At 40.0% G+C, this 26,528-nt stretch overlaps 1 protein-coding gene across 1 annotated transcript in view; it reads right to left on the reverse strand.

The window, feature by feature from the left end:
* The window catches only part of LINGO2 (leucine rich repeat and Ig domain containing 2), a 196,497-nt gene that overhangs the window by 30,964 nt on the left and 139,005 nt on the right, over positions 1-26,528 (reverse strand). The gene's annotated exons all lie outside the window — the stretch shown is intronic.

A 26,528-nucleotide genomic window follows, 5' to 3' on the forward strand; every position in this document is an offset into this window, starting at 1 on the left:
CAGCTACTAGTATAAATAGAAGTAAACTATTCAGAAGCATCTATTACAAATGATAATATTCTAGGGAGAGCTCTTGATGACATATCCTCAGGAGACAAATTTTATTAAAAATAAAAAAGTGTGGGTATGTTAAACAGCAGCTCTATCACAGTATACTTTTAAAATATTTATTTAAAATATTACTACTATGTTAGTGAAATATTTAAAGTGATTATCTGAACTGCTCCCCAATCACATGGAAGCCTAAACATTTCACCAGCCAGTACAACAGTCTCACATTGGCACCATGCTTTCCAGAAAACAATTCATGCCAAAGAGTGACTGCAACTGTTTTTAACAGGAAAGAAATACATCTCAAGTAAGTGCTGGGACCAGGCATTAAGAGATGCGTCAAGCTGTTTGCCCCAGATTCAGGCTCTGCAAACAAGCCCCAGTGGGCATCAATGAAAACATTTTTGGTTCAGTCGAGTGTGTGCTCTACTGCTTTTAGCTCCCTCTTCCTGGATAGCATCTCCGGAAAGGACATCTCATCAAAGAGCCTTTTCGACCTGGCCTCACTTTATATTGTTTTTGTCTCTTGTACCCTTTGCTTCTGGGATGGGATGGATATAAGAACAATTCATCTCCAGATTCAGCTTTGACATTGATTCCATCCTGAATTCTAAACTCCTGCCAGGCTTCTTTAGCCTCTAAATGAGCGATCTTTAGCTGAACTGCAATTCAATGCAACAATACTTTGGAGGGACACTGATAACGTGGCTGAAAAGAGACAACCAGGTTCTACCTGGGAGAATTTCTTTCTTTTTTTTTTTTGCGGTACGCGGGCCTCTCACTGCTGTGGCCTCTCCTGTTGCAGAGCACAGACTCCGGACGCGCAGGCTCAGCGGCCATGGCTCACGGGCCCAGCCACTCCGCGGCATGTGGGATCTTCCTGGACCAGGGCACGAACCCGTGTCCCCTGCACCGGCAGGCGGACTCTCAACCACTGCGCCACCAGGGAAGCCCGAGAATTTATTTCTAAATGGAGTCTCTCCTAGACTTATTTTTAATATAGAATCCAGCAACAAGGCCTGAGATGCCATTGAATAGCTCCATAAAACTCTCCTCACACACATTTTGATAAACCCAATGCTTCAAAGTTGAAAAGTAGAAAATACAGAAAAGTGGTGGATTCTTTTGAATAATAATTGATATCACTGATTGAGAGGGTACTTACTATATGCCACGCACTGTGCCAAGCCCTTTACTCACCATTTACCAACCCCAGAAGGAAAACTACCGTCTATTTTACAGAACTCAAGGCTCAGAGGAGTCAAGTCACTTGCTCAGGGTCACACAGCTGGTAAGTGGTGTAACTGGAAGTTGAACATTGATGAATCCTATTCCAAACTCCATGCACTTAACTGCTAAACCCAGAATAGGAAATATGCTTCGCATTGTGTAACAAATCTAATCCGTGGGAATGGCTACCCGAAGCACTGGGTTGAGAAGGCTGTGTGTGTGGGCTCACCGGGAAAGAGGATCAGATCAACTAGCAGTGCAAGGTTAGTGGAACTCTTGTGCCAGGATTTGCCATCTTCATTTCCATTTTACTGTCCCTCAAGTCATTGATCTTTATGTCCTATTTCGGTTTCCTGTGAGTTTAACACACACGGGAAGGAAATGCAGTGAAGTGGGAAGACATAGGGTTAACGTACTCCTGGGTCACCCTTTCACTCGGTTATCTGGGAGAGGTCACTTAGTCTGTTTTTCATATATGTCCTGAAGGAACTGAACTGGATGATCTTTAGGATTAAATATCATGTGTAAATATATATTTTAAAATGATCGTACCAATGAAGTAGTTTTTAAATTGTCTTGTGAATTTTGTTTTATGTCGTTTTCTATTCTCTTTCTGCTAGTAACCTACCTCAATGGAAAAGAAAAAGAGAGGTGTGATAAAGTACATAATCTTTATGGAAAGCAGAAGGATGCATTTTACTTCCCCTCCAGCTCCCTTCTGCAACGTCAAGACAATTTGGAAGAACATTCCACTGTGATCCTTTGGTATTAAGGACAATAAGAAAATGAAAGATATCCCGTCATAATAAGTGGAAGAATTCTACCGTCACATATTAAAGGACAAAGGCTTACAAAGGAAATACTAAAACCAACTCTTTCTCAGAAATTAGCAAACCAAACCCTTCATGTAAATGAGAACCAATTGAAAACCAGAGTTGTTCTAAAAGTGTTGTTCAAGGACCTACTGTGTAGCACAGGGAACGCTGCTTAATATTATGTAACAACCTAAATGGGAAAAGAATTTGAAAAAGAACAGATACACGTATATGTTTACGTGAATCACTCTGCTGTACACCCGAAACTATCACAACATTGTTAATCAACTATGCTCCAATATAGAATACAAAGTTAAAAAAAAAAGAACTCCTGCAAATCAATACTAAAAAAGACAGACAACCCAATGTAGACACAGACAAAAAACTGAACATTTGACAAAACTGCATATTCATATGGCTAACAAATAAAGGAAAACACGTTCAGAGAAAACCAGTGTGGTTCCTGAAGAGGAAGAGTCTCATTGCACCTGGGTAGTCATCCTTTCTCACTAATTAAGGGAGCTGGGTTCCCGTTCCAGCCAGTGTTGACATACGAAGGGGACAGGGCCCAGCGTACTGAGTACCTGTTTCCAACACTAGCTATTCAGGGTGCTTTAGCTTCTCTTTCACTGGGTGGCAAGAATCTCGTTTTGATGCTAAGAGACAAAGGTGCAAAGGAAGGACTGCTGTTCAGTCAGAAGAAACGAAATAATGTATAGTATTTGTTATACAGCAGAAACTAACACAACATTGTAAAGCAATTATACTCCAATAAAGATGTTAAAAAAAAATAATGTATAGTAATAAAGCCAGTCCAAAACAGAGGTAGAGAAAGGCACAGCTCTGGCTATAATGTCCTCAAACTTGCAGGATGCCCAGTACCTTTCTATGTCATTTATTCATTCATTCATTCATTCACTTCCCTGGCAATGAACTAGCAAGAAAATTCCCTAATGAATAATCCATTTTGCTGGTTAAGTCTGAAGCACTCAGATTTCCAGAAAGATAGCCAGTACCAGATAATCATCCAGGATTCTGGACATCCAGTACTTTTGCTTCTAAGTCCAAAAGACAGAATGTATTGTCACTATCTTCAACGTTTGACCACCATCAACAAGACGATTAGCAAGCATGCCTTTCACCATCTTTATGAAACTACAGATGTTTGCCTTGGCATTTTTCCAGGCCTCCTTGTGTCATCAGGCCTGTAATGCCTTCTTCATTAGTTGGTGTGCTATTCATTTCTGGTCCTGAGTGAGAGGGCTGTCTCTTGACGCCACTAGGCAGTTGCTTTGATTTCAGATGTAAGAGGTTGGCCAACCTGGGGTGGGTGAAGATATTCCTTTGGCTCTTACACACATCAACAATGAGGGGGCTCAGGCAGCTTTGGGGGATAAGAACGCAATAGGAGAAGTGCCCCTCAAGTGGTCCTTTTTCTGTGTTCATGTTTAGCTTCTAATGTGATGTAATGAATTATGAACTAAAGGTAATTGGAAGATTTGTGCCCTCTGTGCAGAACAGAAGTGTCACATATGAAAGCAAACCACAGGTCAATTAGGAGAGTTGATCACTCTTTATATTGCTCTTTAATGAAAGGAAATAACCCTGATAGATTTTCCTGGGGATTGCTGATGAGTGTGTATTTGTAGTCAACACATGGGGCATTTTATTGATCTCAGTCAAGTTAAAATTTTATTAACAAGTCAGATACTCATCTGTACTTTTCTAGAAGTTCTCTCTCTCTAAAAGTCAGTCAATACAAATGCCTTCTGTTTCTCTTCCTCTCTCTCCCTGAACTGACATTTAAGTACCTGATCCTGATATGTGCTGAATACTTTCCCATGTATAATCTCATTTAATCCTCCTGACAACGTTGTAAATTACTATGTTTTATCTCCATTTAAAGATAAAGATATTGAAGCAGAAAGAGGATAAGTGAGTTGCCCTTTATCACACAGGTAATAAAAAGCAAATCATGGACTCAAACAGACCCAGTTTTCCCTGACCCTGAGGTTCATGTGATTTCTGCAACCCCATATGGTCTCCCAGAGGCAGAATGAGGGTAGTTTTGTAGCATGGCCTGATTTGAACGAAGATGATGAGAAAGATGAGGCTGACAAGGAAATGCACCCAACCAGGCAGCCTAGGAGCTGTCTTAACCCACCCAGGAGGGCCCTGGGGCTGCTGCTGCTCCAGCCTGGTTCAAAGAGCAGAGTCTCCTGTGCATCTAGCATAGTGAAGGGCCAGCAGATCAAACCTGGCACCTCTAAGTCAAGTGATAGAATTCAGCACGTGTGACCCTAAACCTTTTGAGACTCAGTTTGGTCCCTTGGTTTTTAGCGGCTCTAAAGCAGATACAACTTGTATTTTGAACGGTATTTCTACTCCCTGACTGCCTGGATTGAGTCTCCTCACTTTGTTCAAAGGCTGCTTTTAGACATCCAAGCAACAGGAGCCACATTAGAGAGTTTGAGGTTTAATCAATAAAATTGACTAGGAAAGAACTCAAAAGCCACACTGCCTGCTTCCATGCTTGATACACTGGGCAGACACTTAGTTCTCGTCTTGTGTTTGATCTACAGACTCTGTGAAAACTGTAAGTTTCCCTTCCTGCATGATATCTTAAATTAGAGCTTGCATTATGTTCTGTGGGCTGCAGGGTTACTGCGGCAATCAGCTCCTGAAGCACAGGGATTTTATCTGAGAAGCACCTTAATGAAGATTACACTAGAGGTCAGGGTTTTGTCTGTGTTCATCTTCTACGCGTTGGGACCCTGTTCCCAAATGGATGTGCTGCTGCATACTCACGATCTCCTCATAAATACACTATACATAATTTATAATCAGGCTGCCGCCAAGAATCAGCTCTTTTGATGAAAGGCAGTGAAATGTACTTTAGGAGCTAATGTGTGAGAGATTTCCAGAAATGTGAGAAACAGTTCAGTCTAGTGAAAACACGCACACGTGCACACACACACACACACACACACACACACACTTATTAAGTATTTCCTAACATGCTGGTTCTAAGAAAATTTTCTAAGAAAATTATATGCATGAATGCAATTCCCCTGAACACCCAATGTGGTAAGTTCTATTTTTCTTCCCATTTTGAGAATGGCAAACTAAGGCACAAAAACATTACATGACTTGCCTTATTTAGCTCACACAGCTAATAAGTAGCAACACTGGGATATTAATACTAAGCAATCTGGCCAAAGATGATATATCCTTAATTGTTCTACTATCCTGGCTCAAAATTTGTTCTGAGAGCAGAGAACCTAGCTGGGAATCTCAGACCCAGCTCTGTGATCTTGAACAAGTCACTTAAATGATGCTTAGCCTCAGCCTCCTATCTGTAAACTGGTTAACAATAATACCAACGTCTCATGATCGTTCAGAGGAGTTAATCAGAAGATAGGCACGTTTTGTAAACTGCAAAGTGCTACATGCGTGTCATCAATCAGTTGTGGATACAGCACACGACACACGCTGTGTCTTTCCTACTTTGTTCTTCTCTGTTGCCCTGACTCCATCCCATAATACACTAGACACATAAAAACACGTAACACTTAAAATAGTAATTTCTAATTAAATACAACCAAGTGACCTTGAGATATCTTCCTAAATCATGATGCTAACAATAAGGGTATGAATACATCATTTTTTTCTCAGAGAAAATGGGGAAATAATTTTAGAGCAATGGGAACAAATTGTGCCATCTAGTTATGAAAAATACACGCAGCATAGAGGCTCTGTTAACATTAACATCTAAATGTTAACTCAAAAACACTAGTTAACGGGTTTCCCTGGTGGCGCAGTCGTTGAGAGTCCGCCTGCCCATGCAGGGGACACGGGTTCGTGCCCCGGTCCGGGAAGATCCCACATGCCGCGGAGCGGCTGGGCCCGTGAGCCATGGCCACTGAGCCTGCGCGTCCGGAGCCTGTGCTCCGCAACGGGAGAGGCCACAGCAGTGAGAGGCCCGCGTACCGCAAAAAAAAAAAAAAAAAAAAAAAAAAAAAACTAGTTAACGTTAGAGATATTCTCACCATTAAAATAATGACATGGTTGAGGACTGGTATTCTGTACCTTTAGTGCGTGGCCTAGAAGTGCTTGTCAATCATCTGAAGGGGGTGGGACATTAATAGAAAAGAGGCACAGTGAGGGAGTGAGATACCAAGTGGGATAGGCCATGGGCTTTGGCTCTGGATTCAGCAGCCCAGGTACAAGTCTCGCATCCATCCAAAAGCCACTGGGTGCTTACACGTGCCAGGCCCTGTCAGGTAGGTACCAGAGATACAAAAGCACGTAAAGACATGGTTCTTGCCTTCCTAGAGCTCTCCTGCTTACCCGATGACCCTCGGGACTTTATGTCAGTCTTTTCATCTTACTAAGAAAGGCCTTGGTTTCCATATCAATAAAAGGGAGCAAGTGAAGAATCAGAGAGGTAAAGTCACCTTTTAAAGTTTCTACAATTAATTGGAATGAAACTTTAGATTTCTAATTCAGTGTTTTCTGCAACCGGATCTCATTGTTCCTTTTGCAATTTGCAGCACTGTTGGTTGCATTTCTTAAGTGTGGGTACGATATGCCAAGATATAAGTGATTCGTTTCACATTCTGCCAGGGTTTACTTTTTATTGCCATAACACTTTTTTTTTTGCCCAAGATTAACAATTATTTCTCTTTGAAAGAAATAGTTTTAAAAAAGCTAAGCCACAGACTGGATAATTTTTGCAACTATATCTCTGACAAAAGGCTTTTATCCAATTTATAACAAACTGTAAGTGATTAATTTTTGAGTTTTCCCAGATTGCTTTCTCTGCTTACCCACTAGAGATTTCTGGCAAGGTCTACATTAGAACCTACCCTTCTCTTCAGCTGCAAGATGTAGTCTTGGACAGTTCCAGGGCTGTACAGTGGGGAAATGATAGAAAAGCAGGCAGGGGGAAGCAAAAACAAGGGCTGTAAGAGTTTTCACTGGTTTGAGAAGCAGAGCTGTACTGTGTGTGGCAATGGATTGGGAAGAACCTGGAAAGGGATTTTAAAATTTATTGCTGGGGGATTTCCTGTCCCCTTCATAATATTGAGTAATGCTAGTTTGAGTTGTTTTAAAATTATTCCTGGTTGCTGCGACTGTGTTCATTTAAGCACAATATTGCTCTGAAATTGATCTATGAGGGTCACAGGTTTACGAGCCCTGAACAACCATTGCCTTCATCTTATTAGCAGTGGGAGGCTGTGTGTGGACCTTCCCAATGCATCTTGAATGTGAGAACCAACTAGGCTTTAATAGGTGAACAATGAGCTGTAGCACATCTGGCCAGGGGAAATGGTGTCAAGAAATGGAATGAGTCTTCGGAACATTTGTCTTGCTAAGTACATACGTTCCTACTTCAAAACTTCCTTCATTTATTTATTTTATCCCACTACTGGGCATATACCCTGAGAAAACCATAATTCAAAAAGAGTCATGTACCAAAATGTTCATTGCAGCTCTATTTACAATAGCCAGGACATGGAAGCCACCTAAGTGTCCATTGACAGATGAATGGATAAAGAAGATGTGGCACATAGATACAATGGAATATTACTCAGCCATAAAAAGAAACAAAATTGAGATATTTGTAGTGAGGTGGATGGGCCTAGAGTCTGTCATACAGAGTGAAGTAAGTCAGAAAGAGAAAAACAAATACCGCATGCTAACACATACATATGGAATCTAAGGAAAAAAAAATGGTCATGAAGAACCTAGGGGTAAGACGGGAATAAAGACACAGACCTACTAGAGAATGGACTTGAGGATATGGGGAGGGGGAAGCGTAAGCTAGGACAAAGTGAGAGAGAGGCATGGACATATATACACTACCAAACGTAAAATAGATAGCTAGTGGGAAGCAGCCGCATAGCACAGGGAGATCAGCTCGGTGGTTTGTGACCACCTAGAGGGGTGGGAGGGAGGGAGATGCAAGAGGGAAGAGACATGGGGATATATGTATATGTATAACTGATTCACTTTGTTATAAAGCAGAAACTAACACACCACTGTAAAGCAATTATACTCCAATAAAGATGTTAAAAAAAAAAACTTCCTTCAAAGCTCTGAGCAGAAGGGAAACACATCATTTCCTCAATGCCACCTGGTGGTTGAAACTAACAGTCACTAGGCCTGCGCTTGGGCTCTGGCTTAAGGTCTGAGAGGAATATAGAAAGAGCACAGTTTATTTTACACATAATAGTTTGTACCTCTTAATCCCCTATCCTTGTTAGGCCCCCCTTCCCTTTCCCCACTGGTAACCAGTAGTCTGTTCTCTATGTAAGCTACAAAGATGTATTGTATAACACAAGGAATATAGCCAATATTTTATAATAACTATAAATGGAATAACCTTTAAAAATTGTGAATCACTGTTGTACACCTGAAACATATTACACTGTACATCAATTATACCTCAATTAAAAAAAAAAGAGCACCCTGCTTTTCTGGGCTAAGGAAATGGAAATCCACTATAGGACACTGACAAAGTCAGCATCATAGTTAATCCATTGTCTGTGCTTCTAGCTCTAAATTAGACATCATAGCTAACTCTTGCTCTAAATGTTTACATTCGAGAAGCAGAGTGGGGTGAGGAGAATGGTGTTACTAGTTTATATTCATCCTCTATTACTTTTTAAAGTCCTTATGACACCATACGTGGTGGTATTCATAGCATTCCCATTTTACAAATGGGGAAAGACTTACAGAGTTTTAATGATCTGCTTAAGATGTAATTATCACAGTAGATGTTGGGGAGGAGAAGAGAATGGGGTATTGAATGATGAGATAAAAGCTGTAAACAATGGTGTTTTGGGGGGAGAGGCTAATCTAAAGTGAGCACTTCTGTTTAAAAAAAGCAATTGGTCACGTGTCTCTTGACTCTGAATTATTTTAGTTTGACAGTCTAGGTGTGATATAAATGCATGGAAATGAGACAACAGAACTGTTATGACATTCTTCTTTCCAAGTGAGGAGAAAGGGTGTGTCTATCAGTGGATTCTCATGCCTCAAGATGGGTGTCATAACACATCAGCTATGTGCATCATGTATACACATGTATCTATTTTTTCTCTACTTCTTTTTGGCTCTGGGTTTGCTTTGATGTGAATGTGTGAAATTTTAGTTAGTCAAAATAATATTTCACAATTTACAGTTAGGCAGGATGAGTGGGTTCCAGAGATCTGCTGCACAAAATAGTGCCTACATGCAACAATACGTTGTTCTGTACTTAAAAATATGTTAAGAGGGTAGATCTCATGTTAAGTGTTCTTACCACAAAAAAACAAACAAAAGAACAAAAGGACAGAAGAAAACTTTTGGAGGTGATGGAAGTGTTTATTACTTGGATTGTGTGAGGGTAACACAAGTGTACATGTATACGTTAATCGTGTCCTAACTCACTAAACTGTATACGTTAATCATGTGAAGTTTTTTGTATACCGATTATACCTCAATAAGGCTGGATAAACAAACAAACAAATAAATAAAACTATGTCTCTCTTTAAAAAAATTAGCAGATCCATAGCAAGGCATCAGGCATACAATTCACAGTATGCATCCAACATAAAAAGTTAGAATACCCCCAGTTTCTCCCTTGAGCATGTTCTCCCCAAAGTCTCTGAAACCATTCTCCAGATGATGTAGAACTATATATTCTAAAATACATGGTTTTAAAGGCAATATGTGATGTGATGATTTTTAAGACTATGGTGAAAGGAGCTAGAGGATGGAGAGATATGTATAAAGGTAGAAAAACGTGTGGCACTGTTTTTCTTTTCTTTTTGGAATGTTCTCCCACCATCTAAAAGGATAAGTGGCATGAAAGAAGCCTCCCTGTAGGTCTTCTCAACTCAGAGTCAGGAAGACCTGCTTTGGGGGCTGTTTTCTATGGGATGAGGGTGAGAAGTAGTAATTCCCACTTTTTCACGAAATCTCACTAATGACCAACTTGTTTTGTGAGCCTGAGGTAATTATTAACTTTCCTACATTTCAGTCTCCTACTCAATATAATGGAGTTCAAAAACCCACCTGAAAGCATATATATTAGGATAAAAATGAGATGATTTTTACACTGAGCCAAGTATCTATTATATCAGATCTTCTTTTTCTTGGTACGCGGGCCTCTCACTGTTGTGGCCTCTCCCGTTGCGGAGTACAGGCTCCGGACGCGCAGGCTCAGCGGCCATGGCTCACGGGCCCAGCCGCTCCACGGCATGTGGGATCTTCCCGGACCGGGGCACGAACCCGTGTCCCCTGCATAGGCAGGCGGACTCTCAACCACTGCGCCACCAGGGAAGCCCTATCAGATCTTCTTAATAAGCAGTTTTTGATTTTGAATCGGAATGCTAAACACTTTCAAGGGGGTGGAGTATGTCTACAGTCAGGGAAGTTTCTCTTTTTTAAAAAATAATTGGTTTAAGTATGAATTAGATTTTCAACATCAGCATGGAAAGTACCATGCCCTGAACAGCTGATATAATAGCTTTAGATTGCTGTTATATTAAGTAAACAAGATATTCGATTTGAAATTATTTACGTTGAATGCCAAAAAAAGTCATTTGGTTATGGGAGAAGTGGGATCATATGTGAAGCGACCCCTGGCTTTATGCGTGAATGATACTATCTGTTGCTCAGACCATAGCCTTGGAAAGAGTCCATAAAATCATGTGGACTTATAAAGTTCCACTTATAGAATGAGGGGCCCAGCTTCATCTATGACTCTTGGAATATCAACCACCACCCCTCCCCCCAAAAAAACACCCCAACTGACCTCCCTGGAGACTTGCTTCTCCCTGACTCCTCCCGTCTCCGTAAATGGCACCCCCAAGCATCCGACTGCTCAAGGCAAAAATCAAGAGCTATCCTTGATTCCTCTCTCCTACATGCCCCTCACCCAATTCATCAGCAATGGGACTGATTACTCTATCTTCAAAAGGTAAAGACTGAGACACGAACTACTTCTCACTGTTTCCACCACTGCCACCCTAGTTCAAGCTGTAATTATCTCTTGCCTAGATGAACGCAGTCGCCCCTCCACCTCCTTCCTCTATAGGCGCTCACACGCTGGCCTTCCTAATTTCCACTCAACACCCAGAGCAATCAGGTCACCCTTACCCCACTCTTCACCCTCGCTGTTTCCAAGTCCACACAAGAAACTCTTGTTTTTAAAGCCAGGTTTACAAGGTTTATATTGTCATTTTTTTCTGTCCTCTTCCTCTATTCCCTCATCTCCAGCTACACTAACTTTATTGATATTTTTGAATGTCACCAGATCATTCCCATCTTGAGACATTCGCAATCTCTCTTCCTTCTGCCTGGAAAACTCTTTCCTGGATCTTTGCCTGATTTGCTCCTTCACTAAGTTCCGGATTCTGATCAAGGGTCCATCTGTCATCCTTTCCTCTCATCCTGATTTGTTGTTGTTCAAAGCTTCTGTCACTCCCTGGAACTGTATTATATGTTTATTTATTCATTTTTGATTGTTTAGTTTCCCAGTGGAAATATAAGCTCCATTCAGGTGGGGACTCTATCTTATCCATTGCATCGTCCTCAAAGTATACAGTGTGTTTGCAGTAAGTACTTATTAAATGACCTATTGAACTGTGTGTGTGTGTGTGTGTGTATATGGGAACTACAGAAGAAACTACACCATGAAGGGAAGGTTCTGGCAAGCACTGGGGGACGAAATGCTTTGGGCAGACATGCTTTGGGCAGCCATGAAATGCTTTGGGCAGATGTGGCCAGAAAGCCATCATTATTATCATTCATGTGGCAATTGTACTGTCACTATGTGCTACTGGAACCAAAGCCCCATGACCAGAACAAAAGAACACAGATAACTGTGGGTCAAACACTGTCCTGCACTCTTTCATACATACTGTCTCATTTAGTTCTCACCCAACAAGACTGACATTTTTCTCATACAGGCCAGATGAGGAAAGAGAGACCTGAAAAGGTAAAATCACTTGACCAACTTCATTCAAGAAAGTGGTAGAGCCAGGATTTGAACCCAAGTTTTATGACTTCAAATCTATTGTTTTCCCCCTATTGCTTCTTTTTCCTTTTATTGAAGTATAGTTGACTTATTAGTTTTAGGAGTCCAATATAGTGATCCAATATTTTGATACATCATACACCATACAAAGTTATTATGATATTACTGACTGTATTCTCCTCTTGCTTCTACATTGCTAGCAAAGTTAGGAAAGCTCATTAGGATGCAAGAGAAGAAGAGAAATAAAGAATGAAGAGGAGCCCCAGCTTTAGAGGCTTCAATTAAGCCCCATTTCTATATAAGTCCACCCCTGTTGCTCCAGCATGTATTAAGTAGTCTTTCCTTTGAATGAATTTTTGATAACTTTCATTTAGCAAATAGTACATGCTTTCTCCCACTTTTACTGATGATATACACTGTCTAGTTATTAGACTGAATCTTATGAAATTGCTAATATTCTACTATTCTTGACTTACAAAAATAGCAATTCAACAATTAAAACTCAAATCTGTCTGACACAGAGTCTGTGTGCTTAACCATTTTGATACACTTCATCACCTCTGACCAAGAGGCATCAAATGCTTTGCTCTCTGTAGGAATAAGACGTTCGTGCCATGGAAATAAATATCACACACTAACTGCTACCTGGCATCCGTTCTTTCCACCGTACCTAAAAACAGAGAACTGACTTTGCTCTGCTGAAGAAGCCAAGAAGTTCAGGACCACCGGTAAAGAGAGTCACTTTCCAAGGGGCAAGAATCCTTTCCTGCCTACTTCCCACTAAGTACATTTGAGCAGGTCAGGACCATAGCAGGTAAACTTCACACTACACAGAAGAGCCATCAATGAATCAAAAATCAAGGAAAAATAATACAAATCCTAATGATTCCTCTAAGCTCTGTTCTTCTTTCTCAAAGTACTTATAGTAAGGAACTCACGCCGTTACATATGGAATTTGGTGAAGCAAGATAAACAAGTGGAAGAATTTCTGTGTACTGCGTTACTGGTGGTGTCTACTGCTTTCTCTGTAGAGCTAAGAGAGAGGCTAATTTTTCCTCTCTGGGATGATTCACTTGTGGTTTCGGTCTTTTTACCTGAGAACAAGCAAATGGAGTAGGTGACCTCGAAGGTTACCCCCATAAGCCCTCAAGATCTGTGCTCAGATGATAACACAAAGATAGCTGAGAGCTTCACTTGGGCTCCTCTTCTCTGGGAACTATAATTAGTGCCATTCTCTCAAGGCTGGGCAGAAGCCAGGTGTAGAAACATTCTTATTTTTAGAACACTGGAGTTGGTTGCCCATGAAAAGAATACAGACAAAAAGGGAGGAGCAGACAACGTGAAGGGCAACTTTGAACACACAGGAACACAACTCAAATGTTGATGATGAGTAACAACATCGCTGGCCATAACACAGCGACTATGTAACTTCACATTTGGCAGACTAGCTGTCTTTCCCACTTTACAGGATGCCTACGGAGGTAGAGCATTTCTGAAGACAAAAATTGAGGAATATGATTTTCTTTATGTAGTAGGAAATCCCGTTATGTATTTGCATTATTTTGTGGGGAATGGACCATCATATTAAAATATTATGTGTTTCAATGCCTTCCATGAGTCAGCTGAGCTGTCTTCCATTTCAAAAACGTGTCCCTGTTCCCCATCTTCTTTCACCTGCCTCTTGATTTCCACAAGGTTCCAGCTGTCATCAAATCCATACTCATTTTCACTGCTTTCTCCAGCTAAACCCACACCTTGATTATGGGAAATTCCCACCCTGGGTATTCAGATTGATTTATATTGCTTTACTGCTTCTTTCAAGTTACTTGCAAAGGTGATAATAATGCAGTTGGCTGTGAACCTCAGTAACTCACCATCAATTTGATGAATTTTGATTGAAAACGCCTTTCCAGTCTTTTGCCCTAACCTATTACTGACAACACTGTCAGCTTCATACACTGTCTCAAATCCTTATATTTTCTAAAATTTGAGTACTCATTCCAAGAGGGGCTATATATAAGTGAAAAAAATAAGATAGCATTTCAATCATAGAAACAGCGGTTACATAAATTATGACATAAGGCTCAAAGTAATGTATGCACCATCGTTAATTTATTTAACAATTATTTCTTGAATCTCTGTGCCATACCCTGTGCAAATCACTACAGCAGAGGCAAAAGAAACTGTCTCTTGGTGGAAATAGTCTAGTACACAGGGAAAAGAAGCAAACAACAGCAACAAAAAAACCACGTAAGTTATACAACATGGTAAATGTTAAAATAGAGGTGAGAATAGCATGCTTTGGAAAAATAGAGAAGGGAGCAATCAGTGCAGCCAGAAAACTAGTCATTATAGAAGCTCTTGTAGCAACTAGGATAGAGTTTTGTTTTTTTTAATTTTTTAAATTGAAGTATAGTTGATTTACAGCGTTGTGTTAGTTTCTGCTGTACAGCAAAGTGAATCAGTTATATGTCTACAAATGTCCACTCTTTTTTAGATTTCCTTCCCATTTAGGTCACCACAGAGCACTGAGTAGGGTTCCCTGTGCTATATAGTACGTTCTCCTTAGGATAGAGTCTGATGATATAATGTAAAGTGAACAAGAATAAACTTGGATTAATACTGTGGACACGTTATATGTACATATGGATGAGCATTAGAAGGCAAGGAGGGAAGATGACGCTAATGGGCTAAAGTGGTAGATTTCCAGTTGGTTTTTGCTTTGCTTTCTCTTTTTGTAATAAATGAACATTTGGTGAGGGCGTGTTAACTAAGTAAATGGAGCCTTGGCTGAAGCATCGCTTTCTAAAATGGATCTTGTCTAAATAAGAGGCAGTGCAAAAGCAAACTGACAGACTTCCTGTAACGGGCATGTGAAGCTGATGGGTGGATCCATATTAACGTCACTGAAAAGGCCACATGTGGAACCAACGGAACTGTTTTTTTTGTTTTTTTGTGTGTTTTTTTTTTTTGTGGGACGCGGGCCTCTCACTGTTGTGGCCTCTCCTGCTGCGGAGCACAGGCTCCGGTCACGCAGGCTCAGCGGCCATGGCTCACGGGCCCAGCCGCTCCGCGGCATGTGGGATCTTCCTGGACCGGGGCACGAACCCGTGTCCCCTGCATCGGCAGGCGGACTCTCAACCACTGCGCCACCAGGGAAGCCCTTGGAACTGTTTTCTCCGTATATTAGTTGGAGTATGTTGTCATTAGACAGGAAGTCAGCCGTAGAATCAATAATTCTCTGGATAAGAGGCATTAACCACTCGACCATTGTTAATGAAGAGGATTTACTGACTAATATGAAAAATTACAGACGATGCTAACATTTGTCCAGTTTTCTGGAGGTAAGGTTAACGTTTGAATTACAACTTAATTTACATTAATATAATCTATAGTGTATAATACCATACACTATGTTTGGTGATTTATTCCTCTTTTCCTTGGCCATTTCAAATGTATCCTAGGTCAGGAAATAGATTTTCTTTGCTTTTTTGGTAACTAGCATTTTGAGGCTGGATTGCAGATCATTTGAGTATTATTATCCTTGGTTCCTCATGAATAATATGTCAATATTAACTCTGAATTCTGCCTCTTCAAATACTGTCTATCATTAAAAGTCCATATCAAGCTGCACTCCCATGAAATCTTTTCTGTCAATAACAAATCCTAAATGGGAGCTCTTTTTACTTTTCTTAATCTATGTTTAAAGACATAGGAATTAATAATTGATCATTTCTTTATATCTAAATATTTATATGTACTCGTCTTCACCACTATACTTAATTAGAAATTCCTTAAAGGGAGTTAATTTTATATTTTAGCACTCACCCTTAGTACCTAGCTTAGGGCTAAAAGCATATAAAGAGCTCAACAAATGCTTATTTTATTTTAAAAAAGATTGATTTATACTTTCACAGCACACACATACATATCTGTTACTTTCAGCTCTAATGGACACAGCTTTCAAAGAACCTCTTGTATAGGGATATGTCCAATTGAACTTATAATCTCCCAAAGAGGAATTCAATATTCACACACATTCAGCAAGATTCCTTGCAAAACTATCAGTTATTTCTGACACATAATGGTTCTTGCTGGTTTTATACCAAATTTAATCAAAGCCCAGGACAACTGGCTGCAACATCTGTAACTGGGTGAACCACATAGGCTGCTCAAGGTCAGGCCTAATTATCCACATTTGCACTCATCTGGCAGATGTAGAAGACTTAAGAGTTTGCATGTGCTCATTAATTGGGGGGCAAGCTCTTCTCTGCAGAATTCAGCAAAACTCCAGCTGAAATATAATGGCATTCATTTTGAGGTAAGATTCCTAGGTCATTAAGCACTTTGAGATACGATACTCTCTCTAGTAAGAGAGAATTTGGCTCTTTTCCTAAAAGCTGTGTGACCTTGGGCAATTCCCTTCCCCTTGCAGAGCCTCAGACCACTGCCTATAACACAAAGTTGTTTGCTAATGGATCACTAAGTTCTGTCTTTGATCAGACTATGATTCACTATTATTTATTTGAATACCTAGATCTAATTTTTATTGTGCACTTACTATGTGTGAGGCAATATATTTTTATGGGTTTGCACTGTGCACCAGGCTGAAATTGGGTTTAACCACCATGAAGATACATTTGCTAAAATATATCTGTTTGCCTTGTCTGAAAGCTACCAATAAGCCAGTAGTTTGTTCTCTCTTTAAGATCTAATGGTTCTAAAACAAGTTGGATGCTACTTTAAGGCAGTCATTTTCCAGCCACTAAGCAAGTCATTCATCCCTAAATTGTGTTCACTGGAGCAGCTGATACTCCTTTCTAAGTGTGGGTTTTCAAGGTATTTATTCTAAATGGATTTTAGGAAATGAGTTCACATAAGCTTTTTTTCTGAAGTGGACATCAGTCTATGATTTAGTCGCTATTTTAAAAATTACAATGTGTTAGTTTTCTATAATACACTTTACTTGATACTCACTGTGGTAGCTTGTCTCCAAGATGACAGCCATCAATACCTTTTCTCCCTGTACACACTTCCCTTGAAAGGGAAGTTCTATTACTCTTCCTGCTTGAATCTGGGCTGGCCCAGATGCAACTACTTCGATCAACAGAATGTAGAGAAAGTGGTACCGTGTGACTTCTGAGGCTAGGTCGTACAAAACTTTTCAACTTCCACCTGAGTCTTTTGGAATGCCCACTTTGGGGAGGCCACCTGCCATATAAGAAGCCCAGCTGCTCTTAGACCATTATGCTGTGGGGAAGTCCAAGCTAGCCATGTGAAGAAGCTTCACGTAGAGATGCCTGACCAGGCCTCAGCTGTTCCAGCCCAGGCACCAGTGAGGGAATCTTCAGGTGACTCCAGTCCCAACCAGCATTTGACTGCAGGTGTACAAGGACCCAAGCAGGTACTGCCCAGCTGAGGCCTAGAACTACCAGTGCATGAGACAAGAATAAATTATTACTTTAAGCCACTACATTTTGGAGTGGTTTGTTCCATCACACTAGATAAACAGAAAAAACACTAAGCTCAGAAGACCATAGTGGATAGAAATTTATTCCTCATATGCCTTAAGTGCCTCAGATTCTACTAGAGTGTACAGATTAGGGTCAACCTAGAATTCTGTCTTATTTTTTTATGCTGGTTAAAATGTTAATAGAATAGAGAATTCAAGCACACTTAGGAATGCAGAATCAAGAGTCAAAAGGTCTCTTGAGACCAAACTCAAATATACCTAGAGGAAGAAAGACATTGGGCCTTAGACCTCAGGTTCTAGATAGTGCACCTGGCTAGAAATTAAACAAACAAAACAAAACAAAAAGCACCAAGACAGAGAAACTAAAATGGATTAGGAAGGCCATAACCAGAAAGCATAAACCATGTAAACTATCATGGAGAAATGCCTGGATGAGACACTGATGGAAGAGAGAAAACAATTACGCTTTGTGTGCAAGTGCAACTGGCCAGGTGACAGACGATCTGAATTCACAAACCCATTCAGCTTAATCACAGCGTCTAATTGTGAGAGTGTATGCATGTACGTATGTCGGGGTGTGGGAGGCCTGACGTGAAGGATACTCATTGGGCTTTCTGCCCTGGAGGCAACAGATTTATGGGTGGGTGAGTTGTTTCCTCTGGGGTCTCCCTGGTGGAGACTGCCACTCAGGCTTCTGGGATGCCCTGCCAGAAGTCTTCGTCTGAATTGTTAGCGAAGTCATTGTACATGATAAGGGATATCCCTAAGTCCAATGAAACAGAGGCTGTCCTAAGGCTTGTTACAGCTTGAGAGAGAGAGAGACGGAGAGAGAGAGAGAGAGACAGAGAGACAGAGAGACAGAGAGACAGAGAGAGAGAGAGAGAGAGAGAGAGAGAGAGAGAGAGAGAGAGACTGATTTCTAGGACTGGAGAACTCTCAAACACAGGTTATTTAACATAGATATAATGGAAATTGTACAGGAATAGAGGGCAGAATGGATTTTAAATGACAAAATTCTCCTCTCACCCAATATGAGATCCTCTATCAAATCATTGCGATATCAAATAATTGTTGTTATGGTACTTGATTAGCTTTTGAGGGGATTGGATTGTTTTCTAAAACCTCTTTCTTAGATATGTAACAATGATGTGATATTGATTTTAGATACTTAACAGGATAAGCTCAATGAAAAGACCAGAGAGCGAAAGAGAGCCTGAACACCACCAAGAATTGCTCTGGGGGGGGTTGTATTAAAGCTTGAGGAGTAGGACAGAATGGCATTATTCCAAAAGCAATGTGTGAGTCATTTTCTTTCTAACTTGTGACAGGTTTTTAACTGAAACAGCGTTATAAAGGATGGTTAGCGCTATCGGGCAGCCTTCAGTAAACAGTCTCAACGTATCATGTAGGCAAACAGTGGTATTAATAGGCCTGAAAGAAGGAGAAAAAAAAAAAGAGAGAGAAGGAAGACTGGGTGTTAGCTTCCTTTTGGCTCCTTCATTATAAATTTTAAAAGTCTGAGTCAATGGGGTTTGATTAAATGCTTTAATAAAGATATCGTGGAAAATCCTTTCTTGATACATGGGACTTTTAGATGGTTCTGTGCTTATCATATGGTCAACTGGATTTGCTAGAATACAACCTCTGTGTTCTTGGCACACTGTTCAATCAGACAAGCATCTATTGAGCACCAATTGAAAGCCTAGCGCTGTGCTAAGTGCCATAAAGCAATAGTTCGGACATCAGTGGATGTAATAGACTTACAGAATCTTAAAAAGTGGGGAAACTATCATAAAGTTGACAAGTCTTTTTATTTTCCAAGAAAGCAGATATAAAAGAAAACAACTGCTACCTGTTCTCATAATTATTCTTCACTGCAGCCTGTCAGGAACTTTACTCAGACTCTCAATTGGAAGTCACTGCACTGTGCAGTACCTAAAATTCATATAAAACATATTCCCACCTGCCTAGTCATTTTCTCCTGACATGTCAGCTTAATTCTTAGTTGAACAGTGACTAAAACTGATGTTCCCTGCAAGACAATTCCAAATTACTTTCATAAAATATTTTAGATTGACTGATCATTACACACAAATCAATCTGTTTAATTCTAGACCATAATCACCGTCAATGTATTTTTACACAATTTTAAAGGACGTTTCTTAACCTACTATGAAAGGTTTTCAAAATTTCTTTTAAAAAACATAGAATCCTTTCTTCAATAAAAATCTTATTCAGGAAGGGCTTCCCTGGTGGCGCAGTGGTTAAGAATATGCCTGCCAATACAGGGGACACAGGTTCGAGCCCTGGTCTGGGAAGATCCCCACATGCCATGGAACAACTAAGCCCGTGTGCCACAACTACTGAGCCCACGCTCTGCAACAAGAGAAGCCACCGCAATGAGAAGCCCACGCACCACCACGGAGAGTAGCCCCCGCTCACCGCAACTAGAGACAGCCCGTGTGCAGCAATGAAGACCCAATGCAGCCAAAAATAAATAAATAAATTTATATTAAAAAAAAATCATATTCAGGAAGACCTGTCTCCAAAATAGATCAGGGCTTCCCTGGTGGCGCAGTGGTTGAGAATCTGCCTGCCAATGCAGGGGACACGGGTTCGAGCCCTGGTCTGGGAAGACCCCACATGCCGCGGAGCAGCTGGGTCCGTGAGCCACAACTACTGAGCCTGCGCGTCTGGAGCCTGTGCTCCACAATAAGAGAGGCCGCGATAGTGAGAGGCCCATGCAACGCAATGAAGAGTGGCCCCCACTCGCGGCAACTAGAGAAAGCCCTCGCACAGAAATGAAGACCCAACACAGCAAAAAATAAATAAATAAATTTCAAATGATATAAAATAGATCAAAGTGAGCTGTTCTGATTAAGCAGTCTGCTGGGCTCCCCTTCCCAGCTTCTCCATGCCACAGTGGCCCCCCAAAGCACCTCCGCACAACTCTCAGGGCTGCATAGAGCAGCCTTGAATGGCTCCTGATTTAACAAAGCTAGAGACTCGTAGAACTTCTAGGTCAGAAGATACCTCAGAGATGATCATAAATGACAGAATACTGAGTGAAGTAAGTCAAACAGAGAAAGACAAATATCATATGATATTGCTTATATGTGGAATCTAAAAAAAGTGTACAAATAAACTTGTCTACAAAACGGAAATAGAATTACAGATGTAGAAAACAAACTTACAGTTACCAAGAGGGTAAGCAGGGGGTAGGGTGGGATACATTGGGAGATTGGGACTGACATATACACACTACTATATATAAAATAGGTAACTAGTAAGGACCTACTGTATAGCACAGGGAACTCTACTCAGTACTCTGTAATGACCTATATGGGAAAAGAATATAAAAAAGAGTGGATATATGTATATGTATAACTGATTCACTTTGCTGTACACCTGAAACTAACACAACGCTGTAAATCAACTATACTCCGATAAGAATTTTTTTAAAATGGCAGAATAGCAGAGCAGGAAGAGTCTTGGAGCTCAACTGGTTTACCCACCTCAATCCACAGATAAGAAAACCAAGGCCCAGAAAGGTAGCAAAATATCCCCCCAGTGTCACACACTTTGCTACTTAGTGGCAGACACATGGCTAAAAATTTGGACTCTTTTGCTCCAGTCCAATGTTTTTCTTATCTTATTTGCAACTCTTTTGGAGGTACTACGTACAGGGAAAATGGCAGGAGCATTTGAAATGGAATTATTTAAAGTAGAGACAGTATCTAGCAGACAAGAGGAAGCCTGAGACAGGCAGGAAAAGAATGGACAAATGGATCCTATCTCTTACTAGTTCCTCTTATGTTCAAAACAAATAGCAGCTGAATCATTGTCTTCAAGAGGCTTCCAATTTAGTTAGGAAAAAACAAAGAGGTAAAAAAAGAATGCTTATGATTTCTGTGATGTTCTAAGAAGACCAACTCCAAGTGATAAGAAGTCACAAAAATCTTGATAATTGATAAATTGGAAGTTACACAGATATGTGAGGAAACATTGCTGCCCCATAATCATAGTGGTTACAAATGAAAGTTAGACCATCATCTGACAATCGAGTTTATAAAAGCTTAGTTATTCATACACTTTGGGAGGGGGTGCTTGTTGCTTTTCAGGATGCAGAGCTGAACTGGGGCACAGCTGGCCCACCCATCAGACTGAATATTACAATGTGAGCACCACTGGCGTGGACAACCCATGAACATAGATAAATGAGTTCTGGGAGCATGCAGGCTGCTTGATGTACCAGCATTGTTTTTGTCCAACTTGAACTCACAGAGCTCAATACATATAAATTCTCTCTTCCCTATCCTCCCTCCATTCCTTTTCTTTCTCTTTCAAACTTCAACTTATTTCAATATATGAGAAATAAGTGTATGTGTGTGTATGTTTAGAATCACTAACTTGATAGAAACTCAATATTTTTTCCTAATCTTTAACAGCAATTTGTATTCAAATTTCTACTCACATTTAAGAAAGTGGTGTACCCATGTCTATAAAATTCATCCATTAGCAAGTGGTTCTAAGTTAGGAAGCACTACAACTGAGAAAGCAGAAGCAGACCTTCTATTTGTGCCAATTCATTAATTTTTCTTCTGTTAAAAACCACTATAATAATATTCAAGAGAATTTTTCAAAGAGGAAAAAAATCATTCTCATGTTTGTATTATAACTATTCCCATGTGTCCATGTTCCCATTCAATCTGTTCTTACATTCTTACATATTTTTAAAATAGTTGAAATCATGATGTGTCATGTAATTTTGCTTTCTATTTTGATCGCTTTGCATACTGTAAGCATTTATCTATGCTGCTACCTAGTCTCTTTGTCAGGGTAGACAAAGCCAGTATACATGATGGGGAGATGGAAGGACATAAAAACTAGTGATCCTGGTTGGAACCAAGTTTCTCTCTCTTTTGAATCCCACTATATCAAAAACTCAGGATATGCAAACATTGCTGATTTTGACATATTTTTTTTAAATTACCCATCTAAATAAAGGGTGAACTTGAACCCATTGTGTGGGTAATTTAACCAAAAGGTAACATGTTTTCTTTTTAAGGACAATGAAATAACTGAATTAGCCTTCAGTATGAGAAATACAACTTGTATGACATCCATATTGGAACACTGGAAACACTAGCTTTTTATTAACTTAGCTTTATGATACAGTGCATTGTTTTTAAAAAAGGAAGTATTATGCAATACAATCATTGTGATAAACCATATTAACAAATTGAAGGAGAAAAACCAAATGATCATCTCAATAGATACAGAAAAAGCTTTTGACAAAATTCAACACCCATTTATGATAAAAACCCTCCAGAAAGTAGGCATAGAGGGAACTTACCTCAACATAATAAAGGACATATATGACAAACCCACAGCCAACATCGTTCTCAATGGTGAAAAACTGAAACCATTTCCTCTAAGATCAGGAACAAGACAAGGTTGCCCGCTCTCACCACTATTATTCAACATAGTTTTGGAAGTTTTAGCCACAGCAATCAGAGAAGAAAAAGAAATACAAGGAATCCAAATTGGAAAAGAAGAAGTAAAGCTGTCACTGTTTGCAGATCACATGATACTATACACAGAGAATCCTAAAGATGCTACCAGAAAGCTACTAGAGCTAACCAATGAATTTGGTAAAGTAGCAGGATACAAAATTAATGCACAAAAATCTCTTGCATTCCTATACACTAATGATAAAAAATCTGAAAGAGAAATTAAGGAAACACTCTTATTTACCATTGAAACAAAAAGCATAAAATACCTAGGAATAAACCTACCTAGGGAGACAAAAGACCTGTATGCAGAAAACTATTAGACACTGATGAAAGAAATTAAAGATGATACAAACAGATAGAGAGATATACCATGTTCTTGGATTGGAAGAATCAACATTGTGAAAATGACTCTACTACCCAAAGTAATCTACAGATTCAATGCAATCCATATCAAGCTACCAATGGCATTTTTCACAGAACTAGAACAAAAACTTTCACAATTTGTATGGAAACACAAAAGACCCCGAACAGCCAAAGCAATCTTGAGAAAGAAAAATGGAGCTGGAGGAATCTGGCTCCCAGACTTCGGACCATACTACAAAGCTACAGTAATCAAGACAGTATGGTACTGGCACAAAAACAGAAATATAGATCAATGGAACAGGACAGAAAGCCCAGAGATAAACCCACGCACATATGGTCACCTTATCTTTGATAAAGAAGGCAAGAATATACAGTGGAGAAAAGACAGCTTCTTCAATAAGTAGTGCTGGGAAAACTGGACAGCTACATGGAAAAGAATGAAATTAGAACACCCCCTAACACAATACACAGAATACAACATACACAAAAATAAACTCAAAATGGATTCAAGACCTAAATGTAAGGCCAGACACTATAAAACTCTTAGAGGAAAACATAGGCAGAACACTCTATGACATAAATCACAGCAAGATCCTTTTTGACCCACCTCCTAGAGAAATGGAAGTAAAAACAAAACAAAAAAAAAACCCAAATGGGACCTAATGAAACTTAAAAGCTTTTGCACAGCCAAGGAAACCATAAACAAGACCAAAAGACAACCCTCAGAATGGGAGAAAATATTTGCAAATGAAGCAACCAACAAAGGATTAATCTCCAAAATTTACAAGCAGCTCATGCAGCTCAAAATCAAAAAATCAAACAACCCAATCCAAAAATGGGCAGAAGACCTAAATAGACATTTCTCCAAAGAAGATATACAAAGTGCCAACAGACACATGAAAGGATGCTCAACATCACTAATCATTAGAGAAATGCAAATCAAAACTACAATGAGGTATCACCTCACACCAGTCAGAATGGCCATCATCAAAAAATCTACAAACAATAAATGCTGGAGAGGGTGTGGAGAAAAGGGAACCCTCTTGCACTGTTGGTGGGAATGTAAATTGATACAGCCAGTATGGAGAACAGTATGGAGCTTCCTTAAAAAACTAAAAGTAGAACTACCATATGACCCAGCAATCCCACTACTGGGCGTATACCCTGAGAAAACCATAATGCAAAAAGAGTCATGTACCACAATGTTCATTGCAGCTCTATTTACAATAGCCCAGACATGGAAGCAACCTAAGTGTCCATCAATCAGATGAGTGGATAAAGAAGTTGTGGCACATATATGCAATGGAATATTACTCAGCCATAAAAAGAAACGAAAGTGAATTATTTGTAGTGAGGTGGATGGACCTAGAGTCTGTCATATAGAGTGAAGTAAGTCAGAAAGAGAAAAACAAATACTGTATGCTAACACATATATATGGAATCTAAAAAAAGAAAAAAAAATGGTTCTGAAGAACCTAGGGGCAGGACAGGAATAAAGACGCAGATATAGAGAATGGACTTGAGGACATGGGGAGGGGGAAGGGTAAGCTGGGACGAAGTGAGAGAGTGGCATGGACATATATACACTAGCAAATGTAAAATAGATAGCTAGTGAGAAGGAGCTGCATAGCACAGGGAGAGCAGCTCAGTGCTTTGTGACCACCTTGAGGGGTGGGAGGGAGACGGAAGAGGGAGGAGATATGGGGACATATGTATACATATAGCTGATTCACTTTGTTATACAGCAGAAACTAACACACCACTGTGAAGCAATTATACTCCAATAAAGATGTTAAAAAAATAAAAAAATGCCAGACAAAATTACAGTGTATTATTTAAATATAGCATATTTGTGAATGTACAGAAGACTATTAGATCCTTAAAGGTAGGGATTTTTGTCTGATTCATTGTTCTTCTCCTCACAACTTACAGCACTGTGATATACAAGTAGCATATGATCCATAAAAGTTCATTGAACTAAATTGATCTTAGCTTCAAAATAATCAGTGAGCAGGGGACATATCTTTCTGACAAATCTAAGCCAGTTTGTAACCTAAGTTCTGACACTTATCAGATGAGTCATTTAGGGCATGTACCATTCAACTTTGTTGGTGGAATATATACGCTCAAATCTGAAAAGCTAGTACCTTGAGTAATTTTGCCATTTCAGCCACGGAGTAAATCAATTAACTGATTGCTGACTCCAGCAGCATTCAGACCACGTGGCCTTTTATATTCTGTCGCTTTGTTTAAATTCAGTTTGAGTGTGCATATTCACCTTATAGAGAGTGTATATTATATAATACCCAGGTCAGAAAAGCGTTCCAAATGAAACCCACGGCCCCTGCTGTATCCTCTCAGAGGACTGGCCCCCTGGTAACCCCTGTCTCAGTCTGTAATCGTGTATTTGTGTGGTTACCTGGTTATAGCACATACCCCTCAGAGTCTGTAATGACCATGAGAGCAGAGGCTGCATCTGTTGGTGTATTATTTTATCCCTAGAGTTTGGTACAGTCTCTGGTCCATAGCGCATATCCAAAAAAGGCAGCTGAACAAATTACTGAAATCCAAGGGATTTCACAATTGGAGCTGAGTTTTGAAGACAGGTGAAAGAATTGATCTAGCAGCAAGATGAGAAAAGGCCACCAAGTAGGGTGAGGGCTTGAAATGGGGTTGTGGGTTCGGGTAGAAAGACTGGAGAAGATCCCTAAGGAATGCCTCTTAATACAGCAGGCGCCTCTGTGTCTTAGGAGCAGGTATGTACATAACAGGAGTTCCTTCCAGAAACAGGTTTGTGTTTTTATCTGACTTGATTTCTAAAACCATCAAGAAGCCCAGTAATACTGAGTAGGCAAGGACATGAGAGGCTTGTTTTCTTAGACACACCTTGTCATGCAAGAAGAGGAAACTTCCATGATACCCATAATTAGGCAGTGTTTCTCTAAGTGGCCAGTTACTGCTTACTGTGGTTTCCCTCCCCAGAAAAACGAAAACTTTAACCATTTTCCCAAGAGCACATGACTCTCACCCCGGTAAACTTTTTATTTCCC

The sequence above is a fragment of the Pseudorca crassidens genome, chromosome 7 (genome assembly GCF_039906515.1).
Source record: "Pseudorca crassidens isolate mPseCra1 chromosome 7, mPseCra1.hap1, whole genome shotgun sequence".
NCBI lineage: Eukaryota > Metazoa > Chordata > Mammalia > Artiodactyla > Delphinidae > Pseudorca > Pseudorca crassidens.